The sequence below is a fragment of the Lepus europaeus genome, chromosome 18 (genome assembly GCF_033115175.1).
Source record: "Lepus europaeus isolate LE1 chromosome 18, mLepTim1.pri, whole genome shotgun sequence".
NCBI lineage: Eukaryota > Metazoa > Chordata > Mammalia > Lagomorpha > Leporidae > Lepus > Lepus europaeus.
Genome location: NC_084844.1, coordinates 76,175,902 through 76,197,059, shown reverse-complemented (window position 1 = coordinate 76,197,059; position 21,158 = coordinate 76,175,902). Strand labels below are relative to the sequence as shown.

The following is a 21,158-nucleotide window of genomic DNA, read 5'->3' as shown; positions in this document are numbered from 1 at the left end:
CCCCTCTTTTTGAAACTTAAACTCTGGAGTTTCACCACCTTATTCTCAGGCCAAGCCTGCCATATGTGTAATTTTGCATACTCAGTTTTTAACATACCTAAACAGGTGAGCTGTGATGGAAAATAAAGCCTTGAAAACACATCTATTTTAATTATACAACCAATTGTATATTTGAATTATCTAAGCGGTTGCCTCAGTTATCCACATCACTCCGAAAGCGAGCATCAGCTTTTTTACATCTAAGATATTTCAAAATTTTTTGAATCATTTCTGAATTTTATTGAAATCAGATAATCATAGTCCATGTTAATATTTGTGTTACTAAAAATTAGAGCATTTTAGTATGAAGCTAGTACTACATAAAATCTACATCTTTGGACTTCTACTGAATGTAATATCACCAAAGAACATCTCAGAGTAAGTCGCATTTTTTCTCTATTATATATATATATATATATATATATTTAAACAGATTTTGCATAATTATTTATTTGGCATTGCATTTCTCAGTTGTGGAAGTACTCAGTAAGAGCCACTTCATGACTAAATCAGGTCTTAAAAGAGCTTGCACTGTTTGTTTTGTGTATCAGAATTTTTCGGAGATTGATGATTGTGATCTGTTCTTTAAGGATATCAATCTGGGGTCTGGGATGCTCACCTGCTTGATAGATTTAATAGAGTACAAGTAGCATATTTTAATCTACTGTAGGTGCTATGCTAGAAGTGTTGCAGTATTATTCAGGTAATTTTTTTTCCTTCAGAAATATTATAAATGTTCATATTACACATTTGAAATGTAATATGTAGTCAGAGATGAGTTTTCTTAGATTGTGCTGCTTATGTTGGCTTTGCTATTATTCTGTAATTTGGGGATACAGATAGAAACTTGCTAACAGTTTTTAGACTCAAATTTGTGACATACATAGCACAAAATAAGCATACCAAGCGAGAAAAGAAATTTGTAATAAGCTATTTTCTGTGGTTCATGGATAGTGAGAGAGAGAGACAGAGAGAAAGGTCTTCCTTTTTGCCATCAGTTCACCCTCCAATGGCCGCTGCGGCTGGAGCATCTCGCTGATCCGAAGCCAGGAGCCAGGTGCTTCTCCTGGTCTCCCATGGGGTGCCTTCCCAGGCCACAGCAGAGAGCTGGCCTGGAAGAGGGGCAACCGGGATAGAATCCGGCGTCCCAACCAGGACTAGAACCTGGTGTGCCAGTGCGGCAAGGCAGAGGATTAGCCTATTAAGCCACGGCACTGGCCAGTAACTTGTTTTCACAATAAGCTGTGAGCTCAGGAGCAGCTCCCTTGCTATCTTCATGGTAAATTTGGAGATTCCAAAGGAAGGAAAGTGGGCAGCCTGTTCTTTCTTGCTGAAGATAGCATTTTGGGAAAGGAAGCAAATATTTTACACCCCAAAGTCCAATGGGATCCCCTGACTCTCTGAACTCATCTGACTCCTCACATTTCCACCTCCTGAAGATGGAAGCTCTAACATCTGTTAGGGGAAACTGGGCGATGATCGCTCTGGCTGCTTCAGGCTGAAAAGGTGCATCTTTGGGAAGGGGAGTCAAGACAAGGTTCCAGCAGGAGGTGGCTTCTCCAGGGGATGCAGTGCCAGCTTGCAGGAATTGCTTCCATTGGAGGTTTCATGTGCATGGATTATGGCTTCTTTTGTAGATGGATAACATGTACATTTTTGACAAATGTCTGTGTAGTACATGTGTGAATTGCTTGATTTGAAAGTTGTAGGCCATTTGGTGGGAGCTGAGATGCCTGCTTTGGAATGTGAGTGATCCAAACTCTCCACAAAGCAGCAGTTTTCATGATTGTACTTGGCCGGCATACCTGTGTGGGGCCTGCGAGTCTATAAAACCTAAACCTTGACACTGACCATGGGTGCTCTCCAAGATGCGTTGTCCCTCATAGGCAGGCTGGAAGGGATTTTGGGACAATGCACATCGTTCTCCTCATCGTTGTGACTTACAGCTGACCTCTGTTGCCCTTTCTGGAGCCCCTCAGTCTGTCAGATGGAGAATGGGCAGTCTGGAGACCCGTGACCAGAGTGAGCACAGGCACAGGTGGCTGGACGTGTATGAAGTCCATTGGCAGCCCTAGCCCAGCTGTGGGATGCTTCCTGATGTAGAGTGGAAAGGAAGCAGCAGAGGCCAATTCACCCCAGCAAGGACCCTGCCTTCAGCAGCAGTGGTCCTAGTGTGCAGCCAGCGAGTTCTGCTTCAGTTCTGTGTTGTACACTTGTGTGTGAGAGACACACAGACTCTTGATGGTATGACTGGTAGTGAAAATTGACAGAGAAAAATTACCAAAATAATCTCAAATGCAGGTAACTGATGACATTGATGTTTATGAGCTGGAACAGTAAGCATTTTTTTGAAAGATTTATTTATTTGAAAGTCAGAGTTACACAGAGAGAGGAGAGGCAGAGAGAGAGAGGTCTTCCAATTGCTGGTTCACTGCCTAATTGGCTGCAAAGGCCAGAGCTGCACTGATCCAAAGCCAGGAGCCAGGAGCTTCCTCTGGGTCTCCCATGCAGGTTCAGGGGCCCAAGGAGTTGGGTGGTCTTCTACTGATTTCCCAGGCATTAGCAGAGAGCTGGATGGGAAGTGGAGCAGCCAGGACTAGAACCAGCACCCATATGGGATGCCAGCACTTTAGGCCAGGGCATTAACCCGCCGCACCACAGTGCCAGCCCCAACAATAAGTATTAATTTGTGTTCCATACCAACTTAGAAACATTCCATTACACATGAGCAAACATTAAAGGTACATGTCGTAAGGTTGAACTTTTTTAAAAAAACTGTAAATGTATTTTATACTTTTGTAACTAAATTATGTAAGTATCTGTTACTCAGTTTGGGAAGATAATGATCCCCTGGAATTACATTTCTTTGGCCTCAGACCAGTGACATAGAAACAACAAAAAATGAATAGGGGCCGGCGCCGCGGCTCACTAGGCTAATCCTCCACCTTGCGGCGCCGGCACACCGGGTTCTAGTCCCGGTCGGGGCACCGATCCTGTCCCGGTTGCCCCTCTTCCAGGCCAGCTCTCTGCTGTGGCCAGGGAGTGCAGTGGGGGATGGCCCAAGTGCTTGGGCCCTGCACCCCATGGGAGACCAGGAGAAGCACCTGGCTCCTGCCATCGGATCAGCGTGGTGCGCCGGCCGCAGTGCGCTACCGCGGCGGCCACTGGAGGGTGAACCAACGGCAAAAAGGAAGACCTTTCTCTCTGTCTCTCTCTCACTGTCCACTCTGCCTGTCAAAAATAATAATAAAAAAATGAATAGGAATAGAGATTTAGTAACCTAGATTTTTGTTTTCCAGTCCTTTGGTTCACATTGAATTTGTTCCTGTTTTATACTAATTCAGTTTGTTTTGCTTATAATTATTATTTATTCAGAGAATACTGAATTGCACAGACTTTTTTTCAAGATTCAAGCTAAAAGCTAGAATTCAATTACTTTAACACTACAGACATAATATGATGTGAATGGAATAAATATTTTAAAATTCCAGGAAATTAGAAAACATTTTTTTCAGACTATATTCAGTAATCTTTCTAATTCATAGAATCTTAAGTAATGTGCAAAGGTCTAGCTGTTTAAAGAAACCCCATAATGGATCATTATTATTAATAACCCTTTTGATGGATTAAATTACGTTTGTGAAAATATTGCTAGGTAAAACTTTTTTTGTACCAAAGATTTTTGTTCCTAAATATGGTAGTATTTTTATTTGGCCAGGCACATTTTAACTTAAAATGAGATTTTTCTTAACAGTATTTTGATTCTATTTTATAAAAGGCAATAAAAGAAACTAAAGGTAATTATATATTTTTTTAAAAAATACACTTTTAGTGGCTGGCACGGTAGCATAGTAGATTAAGCCTCCTACTACTTCACCAGCATCCTATGTGGGGGCTGGTTTGAGTCTTGGCTGCACCACTTCCAATTGGCTTCATATTAATGGCCTGGGAAAGCAGTGAAAGGTGGCTCAGGTCTTTAGGCCACAGAAGATGCTCCTGGCTTCGGTTTGGCACAGCTCTGGCCAAACCGTATTTTAAACTTCAAGTACTTTAATAGAACCTAAATCTGGTCCTGATTTTCCCTTTGGTATATTAAATTTGCTATTGTGTTATCTATATTCCTAAGAATTTGAGTATTCCCTAAATAAATGCCATAAATATTTAATTATATGGCCACAGATATCTTTATATGAACCAAACAGGTGTTTCCAGAAATATTACCATAAAATTGAGGTTTAGCACCCCCAAAAAATCTCATTTTCCTATTCAGCCTTTAAAGTAGTACCATTAGGTGGTGATGGCAAAGTGACTTGGTCTGTACATACATGTGAGAGACCTGGATTGAGTCCCTATATCCTGGTTTTGGTTCCGGCCATGACAGTCATTTGGAGAGAACCAATAGATGGGAGTTCTCTTTCTGTCTTTGCCTCTGTCTCTTTCTCTGCCTCTGAGGTGAATACATAAAATACTATGATCAGAAATGGCATCTAGGGATATAGAAGCAGGAAAATGGTTGTTCCTTCTTTAGAATCTATCAGCAGCTCTGTTGGCATAGGAGAAAGGGGGCAGTAGTAAAATCACTAAACAAATCACTTTGGCTTTATTCATTTCTACTAGTCCCTTCCACCCTCTCTCAAATCTCTCATATGGGAAAAAAGTTTGACTTACAAAGGACAAAGGAGATAAGTAGGTTCTAGGTGTGGTAACACAGAGAAAGGATGGAGCAAAACAGTAGTTACCTTGGAGAGTGTGAACTTATTACTGTGCACTAAAAAAGTCCAGAGAACCAGAAGTCTATGTCTAGTTCTATGATAGCAGAATTGTGCTGCTCAAGATAACTTTAACACCTAAAAGCACATTTTAAAAAGAGGGTAGAGTTCAGAGTGTGCAACTATCCTGCTTTGCTTCTAAAGGGCATGCACCTGGATTAGTTTCCTAATCTGAACAGGTTGATTAGAATAAAGTCTTTGGAACTGTTTGAGAATACATCAACCAGATAAACCGCTCTCTATCTCTGAACACTGTAGATATAACCCTAGAATGAAAACTGTATCTCTATATGCAGATGATACTGGGGCATAGTTTAAATTTCAACATTTTTCTCAGTAACAAGCTATTTTTAATATCATAGCTATACTACTGATGTTCCTTATATTTCTAGGCACATAATACCCACTATCAAATATTTCAAATAGCATGTGACCTCATTTTCAACTCTCAGTTAAATATTTTGTTAAGATTCAAATATAACTAAATTTAAAACTTTAATACTGTCAAAATAGCAGTTCATGCAAAGTAACACTGTCACCACATGAACTAGATACTCAGCTATGTGACTACCCATATTGTGGGGTCACATTAGCTATCTTTATCAGTAAGGCACAATTCTGTCATTGACTAAACTAAAACCAAATCTAACCCACCTCATACTGCAGAAGAAACCAAAAGGAATACATTCCTAAGGAGCAGAAAATGAAGATTGTGTTCATATCACTCATCTCCCTGCAAACGCCTGCCCCTCTAGAGTGCTGAGCAAACAGATCTTCCTCCTAAGTACCATTTAATTTCAATTACCCCATTTGGTCTTTTCCATCCTTAAAACTAGCAGTCTAACACTACAATATATAAGTAATAAAAAAACCAATGATTTCCATAATCAAAAGAAGAATTCAAATATTAGTGAAACTTCAACATATGCTGCAAAAGGGTGCAGGTGTTAGAGGGTGAACACTAAGGCATAAAGCTTTCTGCTTGCATGGGGTTAGTGCAAACAATGAATAATATGATGGTTTTGCATTTAGATTTTCTTTTTTCGTTCTTTTTTTAACAGGCAGAGTTAAACAGTGAGAGAGAGAGACAGAGAGAAAGGTCTTCTTTCCATTGGTTCACCCCCCAATGGCCACTACAGCCAGCTCAAAGCCAGGAGCCAGGTGCTTCTTCCTGGTCTCCCATGCGAGTGCAGGGCCCAAACATTGGGCCATCCTCCACTGCCTTCAGAGAGCTGGACTGGAAGAGGATCAACTGGGACAGAACCCAGCGCCCCAACTAAGACTAGAACCTGGGGTGCCGGTGCCACAGGTGGAGGATTAGCCAAGTGAGCAGTGGTGCCGGCCTTGGATTTAGATTTTCGATAGGCTTTGCTTTACATGTTTTACCCCACTATTTAAAAGAGTTGTGGGGAGGAAGCAGATCAGACAACATAATGCCCTTTTTACAGATGAGAAATTAACTTGTTACCCTGGACATAAGCTCTAGTGGGTCAGTGGTAGGCTTAAGGCCTGAGCTGTCTCATTATGAGGAAAGGTTAGGACTTCTGAGGCAGTTTAAATAAAGAGTTGTTACACAAAAGGACTTCTGAACATTGCAAAATTTATGCTTTTTCGAATAAGAGTTACTAGTTAGTTTAAAAGAGCTATAATGGCAACAGAAAAATAATTTTCATCTTCTAAAGCAAATTTTATTAATAATTCTGTTGCTATTTTAATGTGACACTGCTACATTTTCCAGGTTTTGTCTATTAACATTAATAAGAAAATATACACCAGCTCTGTGCTTCTATGAATTCTACTTTAACCCAAATGCCAAATTCACAATTAAGTTATTACATTATAAGAGCTACTGCCTACTGGGTAGAAAAATATTAATTTCATACTTTACATACTATAATACTATTTAGCAGCAGTGTTGGCCTGCCAACTATTAACAGCCTGCTTTTACATAGTATACTGTATTACCTGAACTTTTTATCTTGCCTTTTTATTACAACACTAAATTAATATGCTAACATTACAACAGTGACAAGCATTGATTAAAAATATGTAGTGAACAACAATAGTATTTATTGTGCAAAGTTACCTTAGGAATTTTTCAAAACATAATCATAATTCAGTAATACTAATTTATTTTAATCTTCAAATATTCAAGGAAAAAATAAACTAAAAAATACCATTCTGTCTTCACAATACAACATTTCTTTTTATATTGTGTCTTATTTATTATAATTAAACTACAAATGAAACTATAAGATAGAATTCACCAGTGAAATTTACACACATGTGAAGACATTTTTCTGCCTCTGAAATCCATACTCTCCCTCCATTTTGACTTGGTGATTGTTTATTATATTTACCCTTTCTAATAGTATTTCCATCATATATTTTACATCTATTATCATATTAACATTCCTCAGTCACATGCTAAATCATTAATTAATTAATTTAACTATCTTTTACATTCATGCTTTTGCTTGCTGTGATCAGCTGTGTCAGGTTCAGAGAGGGGAATCTCTCTATTATTTAAGATGTCAAAGTCTAGCTTTATATTACCCTTTAGCACTAAAGGTAGGATCTGGAGAACTACAGCATTTATAAAGTAGGACGGGCAGGGCACAGTGAAAAACCACAACTGTATAGGTGCTTCACCGCTGTGAGGCTGCCCTTCCAGAATTCCACAGGCACATAAAGCCTTTCATAGTGTTTGTGACACTTGAACGACTATTTACGCTGATTCTGAGTGCTAGAAAATAAAGATGTCAAGTATTTCAGTTATCATCTCATTTCTGGAATTCATAAACAAATTGTAACAATGTTCCCATTTACCACCTTCTGAAGTGCTTCCTGTATACAAGGCACCATTCTACACATAAAGCCAGCCTGGGATCTGAGGAAACAAATGACACAGCCCGGGAAGGGAGATGGAATATGGATACAAATAAGAACACAAACTACCCAAATTCTCCATGTTTACTATAGAAAAATGATAGAGTTTAATACTGAAATGAGTTTCAAGGTACACAGTGATTCTCACATATATCTTATAGAGCTGTTAGACAAGCAGCAGAACTAATGCACCCTAAGGACAATTAACTCAAAGTATTTCTTCCAAAATATACATGGTCCTCTACAATGGTAAAATGTACTAATATTGAATCCGCACTTTCTTTTCCTAAAAGAAAAAAGTCAAGATCTTATACAACTTGGTTCAGTATAGAAATTCTCAAAGAATACTGAAAATACTTTATACTTTGTTCTTCCTGGGTTTTCTGTTAATAAACATTTACTGTTTATTATGTTATCATAAATGCATCACATGACCAGCACTGTGGCTCACTAGGCTAATCCTCTGCCTGTGGTGCTGGCACACCAGGTTCTAGTCCTGGTAGGGGTGCTGGATTCTGTCCGGGTTGCTCCTCTCCCAGTTCAGCTCTCTGCTGCGGCCCGGGAGTGCAGTGGAGGATGGCCCAGGTGCTTGGGCCCTGCAACCGCATGGGAGACCAGGAGGAAGCAACTGGCTCCTGGCTTCCGAGATCAGCGTAGTGCGCGGCCGCAATGCACTGGCTGTAGCGGTCACTTGCAGGGTGAACCAATGGAAAGAGAAGACCTTTCTCTCTGTCTCTATCTCTCACTGTGTAACTTTGCCTGTCAAAAAATAAATAAATAAATGCATTATAAATGTTATAATAAACATAAAGAAAAATACAAGTTGTGAAGTGAATGGCAACAAAAAAAATAATGAAATACATATTTCTTTACTACTGAATCCTTTCAAATAACTACTGTTTGAGCTGTAACTGCCCTGTTTGCTAAGAGCCCTAAAAGGGCATTAACAATCAGCACTTAATTCAATCACATTTACATTTTAACCTTTCGAAGGTACTCTGAGAGAAGTCTTTAGTACTGTAAAAGATACATGGAAAAACAAAGGGCAGATTATAACGAACGTTAATACTACATGTACATTTGTTGTAATCAGTGTACTATAGGATAGGCGAGCAACAGATATCTGATGTAAGCTCATTTACAAGCATTTGGGATATTACAGTTTCTGTTACTCATTATTTCTGCAGATAATCACATATCACAGTAATATTTATATATTATCACATTTTAAAAGCACAAGTCATAATTCCTTGCTATTCTAAGATTAGAATCCTCTAAGATATTGGATCTTATACATTATCCTGTAATATTCTATATCTCTGTATTTACTACCTACCTACAAGAACTAAAAGTCTCTTCAGAGTCCAAAGCAGAGCTTGGTTCTCTTCCATTTTTATTGGAATCTCCTGGAAAAAATTTAATAAACACACTAAAATGATGGAGAATGCAAAGCAACGTTTCAGTTAAGAAACAGCTGTGTAACAGTTCTATGCAGTATATTAGCCAAAAAAAAAAAAAAAAATCCCCTTGCCCCTTCCCTAAATTATCTTCTGTACTTCTTTTAGGAAAAATACTCATCCTTGAAGCCACACTATAATCCAACAGTACTCCTAATTTGCATAATAATGCTATCAATGTAATTACTAAGAAGAATAAATGAAGTACAGTACAGGTTTTTTTCCTTACAAATTTATACATTTCAATTTCGTCTGTAGAATAAAAATACTTTTACTAAAGAAACTGAAAATGCTAATCAATGCCAAAATAATATATATTAAGTAAAAGTTATCAAAATATATATTTCAAAGTTTAGTTATGGAACAATAGTTCCCCATGATCAAACAGATCATTCGTTCTTCACAAAATTACAAAACTGACAGAAAATCCTAAAAGGCATAAACCATTTAGATATAGGCTAGCATTTTCATAAAAGGGAGTTTTCTGTTGGTGACCAAGTCTCCATGCTAACAACCGGGACAGCCCAAGACAAACTCAGGAGAGAACAGGCCCGGAAGGTTTTCCAGCTCCCATGTCTCCACCTGCTAGACACTGAGGACGCAGAGATGAACAGAAAGCAGGTGTGGCAGGCAGTGGCCAGAAACAGATTGTAGGGCGGCAGGGGCGGGCCGGGGCCGCGTCCACAAGCCAAGGGCAGCTGAGGGGCCGGCGGACCGAGCGCGGAGCACCGCGAGGCCCCGGCCGCGCCCTCACCTCCTGTCACCTGGTAGCGCGTCCTGAGCCCCGAGGCCGGATCCTGCGCCGGTGTGGCGCCCTTCAGGTACAGGATCCCGTAGTCCTCGGGCACCAGGACTCCAGGCTGCTGACGACGTAGCTGCGCGGGGCAGCGGGTCGGGGTCAGGGCGGCCGCGCCCGGCCCGGGCCTCCCCCGCGGGCCTCGGGGATCCGGGGATCCCTGCTCGGCGAGGCGCGGGGCTCGGAGGAGGGGGCCGCGGGCTCAGGGGAGGGGACGGGGGGCTCCGGGGAGGGACGGGCTCTGGGGAGGGGCGGGGGGCTCGGAGGAGGGGCCGCGGGCGCTGGAGAGGGGCGGGGGCTCTGGGGAGGGTCGGGGGGCTCTGAGGAGGACCGAGGGAGCTCTGGGGAGGGGGCCGCGGGGACTCTGGGGAGGGGCCGGGGCTCTGGGGAGGGCCTGGGGGCTCTGGGGAGTGGGCCCGCGGGCTCTGGGGAGGGGCGGGGGGCTCTGGAGAGGGTCGGGGGACCGGGGGGCTGTGGGGAGGGGCGGCGGGAACTCTGGGGAGGAGCGGGGGGCTCTGGGGAGGGCCTGGGGGCTGTGGGGAGGGGGCCGCGGGCTCTGGGGAGGGGCGGGGGGCTCTGGGGAGGGCCTGGGGGCTGTGGGGAGGGGGCCGCGGGCTCTGGGGAGGGACTGGGGGCTCTGGGGAGGGGGCCAGGGGAATCTGGAGAGGGGGCCGGGGGCTCTGAGGAGGGGGCCGCGGGCTCTGGGGGTGGGCGGGGGGCTCTGGAGAGGGGGCTGGGGACTCTCAGGAGGGGCTGCTGGCTCTGGGGAGGTTTGGGGGACTCGGGGGAGGGGGCCATGGGCTCTGTGGAGGGGCGGGGGGCTCTCGAGAGGGGTCCTGGAACTCTGAGGAGGGGCCCCGGGACTCTGGGGAGGGGGCCGCGGGCTCTGGACCAGATTTAGGTTCTATTGAAGTATTTGAATTTTAAAATACTGTAAAATTTTTGTAGTAGGGTCACTTATAGCTAACATTAGAGTTTTGATGAAAATGTAATTTGGAAAGGGAAATAATAAGAAAATGGTTAATCTTTCATTGTGATTTGGAGACACTTATTTTAAAAAATCAGTAAGAAAAATACTACTCCTGGAGCCAGCACTGTGGTGCAGCTGGTTAAACTGCTGCCTATAGCGCCGGCATCCCATATGGGCACCAGTTCTAATCCCGGCTGCTCCAACTCTGATCCAGCTTCCAACTAATGCTTCTGGGAAAGATGGTGCAGGAGGAGATGGCTCAAGTGCTAAGGCCCTTTGTACCCATGTTGGAGACCCAGATGAAGTTCCTGGCTCCTGGCTTTAGCTCCTGACCAGCCCCAGCCGATGCAGTTATTAGGAGAGTGAACCAGAATACCCTACCAACCAGAATATAATCAGAAACTTAGAAAAGAAATAATTGAATGGCTGAAAGGTCTGTTGATTAAAGTATATTTCATCACAGGAAGGCTTTACCAATCAACCCTATTTTCTTCCATTTAGTCTTATTTCTCATTTCTCCCTTTATTTACAATTTAAGAAGATGATAGTTTATGATGTCAAAATAGACTGAAATATGCAATAAATGTAAAGTCTGAGCAAATGACAAAGGTGTATAGATTTGAGATTTCTAAAAGCTAATGTCCAGTAGTCTCCTCTTATTCCCTAGTACATTCTAAGACCTCAGGAGTGTTGTGTACATCAGTAGATGCATGAAACCACAGAAAATTCATGCTTTGGCCCTCCAAACTAAGTCCTTACTATCACACACTATGGCTGAAACTTCTGTAATTTTAGGCACAAGGCTAAACTAGCCTGACATTCTTTTTCTCCCCTCTCAAGATCATTGATAAAAATTTCATCCCTAATGTAGGTCAACCTCAGGGTATATATTTTTTCTTTATTAAGTCAGTTTTACCTTTTTAGTTTGCTTTTCTGTGAGATACCTGAATTGCCACATCACTATTCTTGTGCTTTGGAATCATTTTTAAACAGAATAAAGCTTCCTTGAGCATAAGCATTGTGACTCCCTAACAGCCACTCTGATGACTTGAAATGGCTCCCACGTGGCTAATGGGTGGAAGTGTGCACAGCATGGATACTCTGGGCAAGACAGAGCAAAATGGCATGAGATTTCATAATGCTACTCATTATCATGTACAGTTTACAACTCTGAAATTATTTATTTCTGGAATTTTACATTTAATATTTTTGGACCCTCATTGACCAGGCATAACAAGCCATAGAAAGCAAAACTGCACATAAGTGAGGACTACCGTATGAGCATTAAATGGACTGGTAACAGATAGCCCTGATGGGCATATGAGAAATGCCTCTAAAATAGAAAGGAGAGGTCTACAGACAAAACCATTATTTAATGTAGGGACACATAGCCATGTATTTTTGAACTGTACACCACATATGGGCGAAAACAACTTTTAAGTTTTGGAATGTATTGGTACTCTGCCTGGCGCTGCAGGTGGATGAAGGGTGTTCAGCCAGTAAAGTCTATGCAGATCTTCCAAAATCTTAAAAATCTGAAGCACTTCTGAATCCTAACCATTTTGGATAAGGATGTTCACCTTGTAATGATTTTTAGTGAGTTTTTTAGGAGGCTTAGGTGGTGATGTACATCTCCAGAAGCCTCTGTGAATTGTTTACTCAAGTACATTAATCCCAACAAATTTGAAGTACATATTTGACCTTAAACTAAAGTTGATCACATGACCCATTTACTTTCTTTTTAACCTGTCCTTTCTTGGTTCTTTTAGACAATCTGTTGTTGAGTCTGCACATATCCACATCTGGGTGAGGGTCTTTCCAGCAATGTCACCATTGGTACCTAATAGAACTAATACTGCTGCCACTGAGAATGGACTTTACTCACTTTCACATGTGTATATGACAAGAGTTTGGTGAGAGGAGACAGTGGTCTGAGGGTGGTGGTGTGACAGAAATACCATGGGAAAAGGCAATGAGAGAGATGGGAAAGAAAAAGAAACTGTTACATACTTATCTGATAGTTCTGACTAGTGCCACTATGCATTTAGAATTATGACATACTGTATAGAAGCCTCTTTTAAGGAATTACTTTATTTGACATGTATTAGCCAACTTAAAAAAAGTTTTTTTTAAATTGAATTGTATTTAGTTACACAGAAATGCACAAATACACACACTCTCAGTGAGAGAGGAGAGAGGAGATGAGAGGAGAGGAGAGGAGAGGAGAGGAGAGGAGAGGAGAGGAGAGGAGAAGAGAGAGAGAAAGCTTAGATCCCCTAGTTGGAGGGAGAGGGGAGAGAGCAGAGGGCAGAGGAGAGAGGAGAGAGGGAAGAGGAGAGAGGAGAGAGGAGAGAGGAGAGAGAACAAGCTTAGATCCCATAGTTGGCTCCCCAAATGCCCACAGTGGCAGTTAGGCCATCCAAACACTGGAGCTGAGAACCAATTCAGGGCCCCTCCTAGGTGGCAGGGACCCAAGTACTTGAGCTATCACCTGCTGCCTCCCAGAATGTACATTAGCAGGAAGCTAGAAATGGGAGTAGAACTGAGATTCAAATCAGACACGGATATGGGATGTGGGCATGTTAACTGGCTTTTTAACAACCAGGTCAAATGTCTGAACCTTTTTACTTTTAATGTTTGTTTTCTTTCTCCAGTTGTACTACATATGATTATGTATCACGTGTATATTTATCTTTATATTCCTTGAAACTTTACAGATCTGCTTTAAAACCAGTGTGTGTGTGTGTTTATTATCATTGTTAAAACATTTTGAGCTTCACTGTTCATTATGGAAACCATTAGCCATATAAAATTTGACTTAATTAAAATAAAATATGTAATTATTAAATTGCATTAGCCGTATTTCAACTTCTTAGTTACTATGTGTGATGAGTGGTTACCATTTTGAACAGTTAGTTATAGAATATTTCTGTGTTCTCAGAAAAAATGTTGTTGGATAGTGGTGGTGTAGAACTTGTACAGTGAATGGTGGATTCACTTAAAATGTAACTTATTTTCATCTTTAAAAGAAAATATTTAACAAACATCTATTTCTATTTTTATAATATTCCATAAGTCCATCTAGTGTTGGAAAACATGCTTTAAGAGATAAGATGGAGACCAGCATCATCGCGCAATGGGTTAAGCCACCACCTTTGACAGCAGCACCCTGTACAAGGGCAGGTTTCAGTCCCAGATGCTCTGCTTCCAATCCAGCTCCCTGCTAATGCCCGCAGGGAAAGCAGTGGAGGATGGCCCAAGTACTTGGGCCCCTGCCACTCATGTGGGAGAACAGATGGATTTCCAAGCTCCTGGTTTTGGCCTTGCTCATCCCATTTAGGAGGTGAGCTGGTGGAAAGAGGATCTCTATCTCCCTCTCACTCTGTGACTCTACCTTTAAAATAATTTTTTTTAAAAAAAAGAGATAAAATTCCTTTCTCTGAAGGGAGGAGAGAACTTCCACTTTGACTATGACCCTGTTGGAATAAGATCAAAGTCGGCAAACCCTAAAGGCTTCCATCGCCTTGGCAACTCATGACTAGAGCCTAGGGAGATTACTGACGCCATAAACAAGAGTGTTAAATTGTTAAATCAACATCAGGAGTCACTGTGTACTTACCTCTCATGTGGGATCTGCCCTTAATGTGTTGTCTAATGTGAAGTAATGCTAAAACTAGTACTTAAACAGTATTTTTACACTTTGTGTTTCTGTGTGGGTGCAAACGGATGAAATCTTTACTTAGTATATACTGAATCGATCTCCTGACTATAACGATAATTGAAAATGAAAAAAAAAACTTGGCGTTAAATTGGAAATTGCATAGAAAATTAATCAATTTTTAAAAAAATATCATGTAGGATCTCTTCCATTAATGTGCTGTACACTGTGATTTAATGCTATAGCTAGTACTCCAACAGTATTATTCACTTTGTGTTGCTATATGGGGGCAAACTGTTGAAATCTTTACTTAATATATACTAAACTGATCTTCTGTATATAAAGAGAATTGAAAATGAATCTTGATGTGAATGGAAGGGGAGAGGGAGCGGGAAAGGGGAGGGTTGGGGGGTGGGAGGGAAGTTATGGGGGGAAGCCATTGTAATCCATAAGCTGTACTTTGGAAATTTATATTCATTAAATAAAAGCTTTAAAAAAAGAGATAAAATGACCTTTTAATTAGGACTTGGGATTTTACTAAATAAATGACTATTTTTAAGTTGTTGGAAAATAATTTGTTCTTGACTGTATAAGTATTTCCTTTTCTGTACTGCTTACCTTACAAACTGTGTGGCCACTTCTTTACCTTGTTATAGAAAGTTAGACATCAAGCTTATGTCAGTTATGCTACATACCAACATAAATGAGGTAGGATGGCAGTAAGAAGAGAGTGGGGGAGATATGCAGAGAAACGTCTCAAAGAAGGGAATTCTTCCTTATGTATTAATGATATCAGAAAGGCCTTTAGGGGCAAGTATTTGGCCTATCGGTTAAGATGCCTACATCTCACATTGGAGTACCTAGATTTGATCCCTAGCTCCAGTTCCCGATTTCAGCTTCTAGCCAAGGTGGATCCTGGAAGACAGTGGTGATGCCCAAAGTACTTGAGTCCCTACCACCCATATTGGAGCTGTGGATTGAATTCCTGGCTACCAGCTTTAGGCTGGTCCAGGCCTGGCTGTGCAGGCATGTGGGGAATGGGCCAGTGGATGGGACATCTCTTTTTCTATCTCTGTTTCATTCTATATCTCTCTGTCTCTCAAGTAAATCAAGAAAAAAATCAAAAGAAATCACAGTAGACCACAGAATAGAAAATTTATTCACTTCAGATAATTTCACAGAGATTTCCTGGTACAGTGCCCTTTCCTCACCTCATTCCTAAATGTTGATCCTGTTTTAAAAAACTACATAATGATCCACTATATTTTATAGTTTTATGAAATTAAAAACGAGGTAAAACATTCCATAAAGTTAAACTTATGCACATTTTCTTGATTGTTTTTATAAAAGAATAATTGAATTTCCCAACTTTAATGTGACCTTAGAAACTGCTAAATTTTAGTTTTGAAGGAAAAATATGTTTTTGTACAAAATCAGGCATTATATCGACAGTCCACAAGGTTTTTTTTAATTCAGTTCTTTATGTCTTTGTGGATATTGAGGTGGAATCTCAGGATTTCTCAGTTCAAACCTTAACCTAAAATCATCGTAACTTTAGCAGTCAGTCCCTCATGCAGGAAAGTGTTCTTTGCTTTTGTTCCAGTCGGGCCTCCTCATATGGGAACATGTTTCATCTAGACATATGAAGATATTTGTATTAGGCTGATAATTGTGCATTCTGTTTTTATATGTATTTAAAATGTGTAAGTGACGTGCCCTGATGTTTCATTATGGAGGGAAAAAAGCTTTAAATAAAAGTAAGTTTTAAAAATTCCTGGTACAGGAAACAAAGTTTCTAATTGCCTTTTAGAGACTCTGAGTTTCCTCATTACCTGTGTTTTAAGCTACACGAGGTAATTATAGATAACATCAGTGTTTAACCTGTTGATCTTGGCACCTGCACTCCTAACGTTGTAGCTTACCCATATCTGGTGCCACACTTTACAGTCTGATGCGGATTTACTTAATTTACACTTCTCATATTTCCATTAATTATAATTAGATATTCCTTCTCCTATTTGGATAGTATTTTTAAAATCGTACTTTTAAAATGGTATAAAAGTATATACATTAATTCAAATATTTTCTAGTCCTGTATTAGCACATAATGTAGTCATTTGTACATCATTTTTTAAAACAATTAAATTTAACAATGAGTGGCCGCCGCCGCTCCTGCTGAGGCGGAGGCCATGGGGGCCATGGAGGCGGAGGCCGAGGCCCCGGCACAGGGGACACCCGGAACACAGGACGGGCTCAGCCATGCTGCGGAGCTGGTCGGAGCCCCCCCCTCCCAACCTGCTCAGAGCCTGGCCATGGCGCAGCCACCACCATGGCGCAGAGCCTCCAGGTGGAGATCCCCAACTTCGGCCACAGCATCTTGGAGCACCTCAGCGAACAGCGGCTGCAGGGCCTGTCCTGTGAGGTGTTGGTGGTGATCAGGGGTCAGTCCTTCGAGGCCCACCGGGCTGGGCTGGTCGGCAGCAGCTCCTACTCCCGGGGCCTGTGCAGCAGCAGCCGCAGCACCATGGTGGAGCTGCTGGTGGCCATGCAGCCGCAGTCTTTCCAGCAACCCCTGAGCTCCTGCTACACGGGTCGACTGAGCACGAACATGGGGGACCAATTCCTGCTCACGGACATGGCGGGCTTCCTGCAGATCCAGGAGATCATGGAGAAAGGCGCCAAGTTCTTCCTGAAGGCGAGCTCCCAGAGCTGCGACTCCCAGGGCCTGCATGCAGAGGGGCGCCCTCATCCTAGCCACAGAGCCCCGTGGCGCAGACTTCTGGCTGGCCGGCCTGCAGCTTGCCGCTGCCCCTCGTGTCGCAGGTCAGGACGGAGCAGCAGGAGTCGGACTAGGTGCAGTGCACGCCCGTGGCCAAGCTGCTGTGGGACGGTGGCTCCAAGGAGGCTGGGGGCTGCTGCGGCGGCAGTGGTGGTAACTGCAAGATGGCCAAGTTCTCGGTGCTTACCTGGCGGCCAATTGGCAGCCCCCGCAGCGGGCCCGTGGTGGCTGCCGCGCAGCCCATGGGGGTGGCCCTGGCCGCGGGGGTGGGCGGGGCAGCTGGCCGGGGGGTGGTGGTGGTGGTGGTGGTGGTGGTGGCTGCAGCGGGCATGGGGAGTGGGCCCAGCACGTCGGAGCGCAGGAGCCAGGGCACCTGGAGCGCCTACACCAAGTCAGATCCAGGTGCGGCAAGATTGGTGTTGCTTCCGGCCCAGCTCATCGACTAGATTGGCACCCGTTGACACCCTCAGCTCCAGGACGAGGGTGACCGCTCCAAGAAGCAGGAGCTGGTGACAGGCGCCAAGGTGTGTATCAGAGGGTGCAGCTAAGGAACCCGGCACCAGGTCTTGCTGTGGCCGCTCCTTGCCACCTCCTTTGACCTGAACGCACTGGCCCCCAGCTGTGGCTCCAGCAAACCACTGGACAGCTGTGCCCTGCACGCCAGAACTTCAAGGAGAGCGAGAGGAATGCCATCGCGGCCGGCGTGTGCCCCAACGCATTCCGGGTCGTGCGCCAGAGCTGGATGCCCAAGCTGAAGCTGCTCACCCGAGGGCGCCCCTGTACTGCCTGCATCAGCGACTCGGGTAAGATGGAGCCGGCGGGGAGTATGGCTTCCAGCAGGCCAGCTATGGGGCGAGGCAGCCCCTAGGCGAGGGAGGCCCTGCAGTAACTGCGCCCCACACCCCACCCAGGGGTGCCTTCACACTCCTCCACCCCATCTGGGGGCCATCACACTCCCCCACCCCACCCTGGGAGGGCTGTCACACTCCCCCACACCACCTGGGGGTGCCGCCACACTCCCCCACCCCACCCCTCTGTCCTGTCACACACACCTTGGTCAGGAGCTACTGTCACTCCCCAGGCCCCATGGGGGGCACTGCATGCTCCTGGGTCCCCCTCCCCTGTCCCAGCCCCTTCCCCAAGGTGAGCCGCTGGGTGGGACCGGGCAGGGGGCAGGTAGGCCCTGGTTTCCTTCTTCCACACAGGGCACCCCTTCCCTCACCCCAAGCGTTATGCCCCCCCCACAAATCCAGGCACGGGCAGGGGCCTGTCTGGCAGAAGTCCTTCCTCAGCCTCCGCTGGGATGGAAGGGGGCTCTCAGGACCACTCCCCACCCCCACCCATCCCCCAGTGCTTCCAGGCCTCCAAAGCGCCTTCCTGCCTCCTCCTCAGTCCCTGAGCCTGGGTGCTGGGGCAGGAAGACTGCAGGCACTTCCAGTCGTACAGTGGAGCCAACAGGCTCAGAGCAATGCCACAAGCAGCCTAAGGTGGCTGGGGGTGGCGGCTCAGCACCTGCTCTCACCCCTCCACCCAGCCCGTGTCCCCTGGAGCTGCAGGGAGGGAGATCCTCAGCCAAGAATCCTCACCTTGGGCTAGCGGAGTGTGTGTGTGAGTGTGTGTGTGTGCATGCGTGCATGCAACTTGAATGAAGGTAAAAAGGGGCAGAGTGGGACTGGGGTTGGAATGGCGGGTAGGGAGCAGGCTGGGAGTGGTGGGGCTGCTGTCCTCCCCTCTGTTCCCCACCTCCCACCCCTGCCCTGCCACTCCCCATCCCACCCTGGGACAGGGCCCCCCAGCCCCTTACCCATGTACATAACTTTTAAAAACATTTTCTAGATTTCCTTTTATTTTTCAAGCCAACCAGATTGAGTCTGACTCCACCAGCCCACCTGCAGGTCCCCAGTGGGGGTGGGACACACTGTAGAAGGCAGGATATGGGGGTGGGGGGGGCATGTGTTGAATAGGCAGGCAGAGTGCATGTGCTTGTGTGTGGAGTGTGGCTGCGTGTTCCTGACACGGGCCCCATTGGTCTGACCTGTTTCCCTCCCTCCCTCAACTTCCCCCCTCCAAGCTGTATTTCAAGGGAAGTCCCTGGCCTTGGCTGGTTGGGTGAGCCTGGTTCCCCCAGGGGCAGAGCAGGGCCTGCTTGGGCTGCTGGCAGAGTTTTTCTCTCTCACCATTCCTGTCATTCTCCTTGCCCAGGGCAAGTGTGTGTGTATGGGAGTGTGTGTATGTGTGCATGTGCACACGGAGGCTTCTTCTCCACCCCCACACCTCTCACCCCCCCATTACCAGCCTTTTTGCCCCTGACTCTGACTCTGTGTACCCCTTGTGCCCGCCGATCTCGCTTTCCAGGCGAAGCATTTTAGGAGAGGTTCCGGTGCGGGGGGGACCGGTGGGGGTCGCCCCACACTATACCCTTCCAACAGTGTCACCACCAGCCTGCTTTGGGGGGGAGTCATGGCGCTCTGTTCTCTCAGCTTGGCCCGCGCCTTAGCCCCCAGCCACCCCGAGTGTGTATGTGGGGGGAAAGTCGGCACCCCCTGCTAAAGCACAAGCCCCTCAGTCCCCACCCCACCCCCGCCCCAGTGCTGAGCCCAAAGCACAATATCCTGGTCACTTGGCAAGCATCTGGGGCCTGGAGGGGTGAGCGGGGGAATCCAGCCAATCAGAGGACAGTGAGCATGCCCAGGTGTGCCCCTCCTTCCAGGCCTAAGCAGGGGGACAGGCTCTCTGGAACCGGGGTCTCCTCCCTCCCCACCTTTTCCCACGGTGGGGGCCCTCTGCAGCGCCAGTGCCAGGTGGCAGAGCCCAGTGGTCTTCAGGGACACCGGGAGGTGGCACTGTCCCACCGGCGTGCTGAACGGATTCCCCAGAAGGAACTCCATCTTGCACGGAAAGCTCGGCGGCGGACGGGGCGTCCAGTCTGCCCGCCCGGGTCTCCACTGTCCCCAGCCGCGGTCCCCACCTGACTGAGGCTCGCCCCCGCCCTACCCTCAGGAATGCGGAGCCGCGGGCCCTTGGCCACTCCCCCTTGTCGCGTCTCTATTGGGCAACGCCTACACAGCCCTCATCCGATTGGCCTTCGCCTCTACCTCAGTGAAGCTCCCACACACCTCGGCATCCGACTGGCCGGAGAGCGAGCTAGGTCCCTGGAGTCCCAGTCAGGCACAGCGGCTCCTCTGGCCCGCCTCCGAAAGAGAGGCTTTTCGTGTTGATTCGTCCATATACCGGTCAAGCTAGAGAATCCTTAGAATTATTGGATAAAGGACGAGTCAATCACTCAAACCAGGGCAAGGAAAGGAGGTGCATCCACGAATATCCCCGCCCACAGAAAGAGCTGATTGGGTAAATGTTTGTTTTCTCTAAACCTGGTTGGTGTGTTAGGATTTCCCCGCCCCGAGAACTGATCACGTGATGCGTCAACTTTAACCCAGAATGTCTACCTCTTAACTTCCCCTTAGCGACCGCGAGGCTGCGCTTGGTTCCCTAGCAACCGGGGGACACTGTTGCTGTGACGACGGAGCCCGGAAGTTGGTGCCTGAGATGAGAGGAGACCTGGGGCGGACAGCGGGGAGAGAGGTCGGTCCACTAGTGTGCTCCCCAGATAACCTCAAAAGCCCAGGTTTCCGGCGTGGGCAGTAGGGCCGCGAGCACTTGAGCCGGCACCCGCCCCATCCCAGGTGTGCATTGTGAGCAGGAAGCGGGAGCCTGGAGCTCCCGGGACTCGAACCCTGGCACCACCAGCACGAGATGTGGGTGCCCCAGCGGTGTCCTAAGGGCTGCCGAATCCCACGCCCA

General features: G+C 45.7%; 2 pseudogenes; both read left to right on the top strand.

The window, feature by feature from the left end:
• The window catches only part of LOC133747049 (adenomatous polyposis coli protein 2-like), an 834,579-nt pseudogene that overhangs the window by 301,252 nt on the left and 512,169 nt on the right, over window positions 1-21,158 (top strand).
• Window positions 16,908-20,600, top strand: LOC133776805 (nucleus accumbens-associated protein 1-like; annotated as a pseudogene).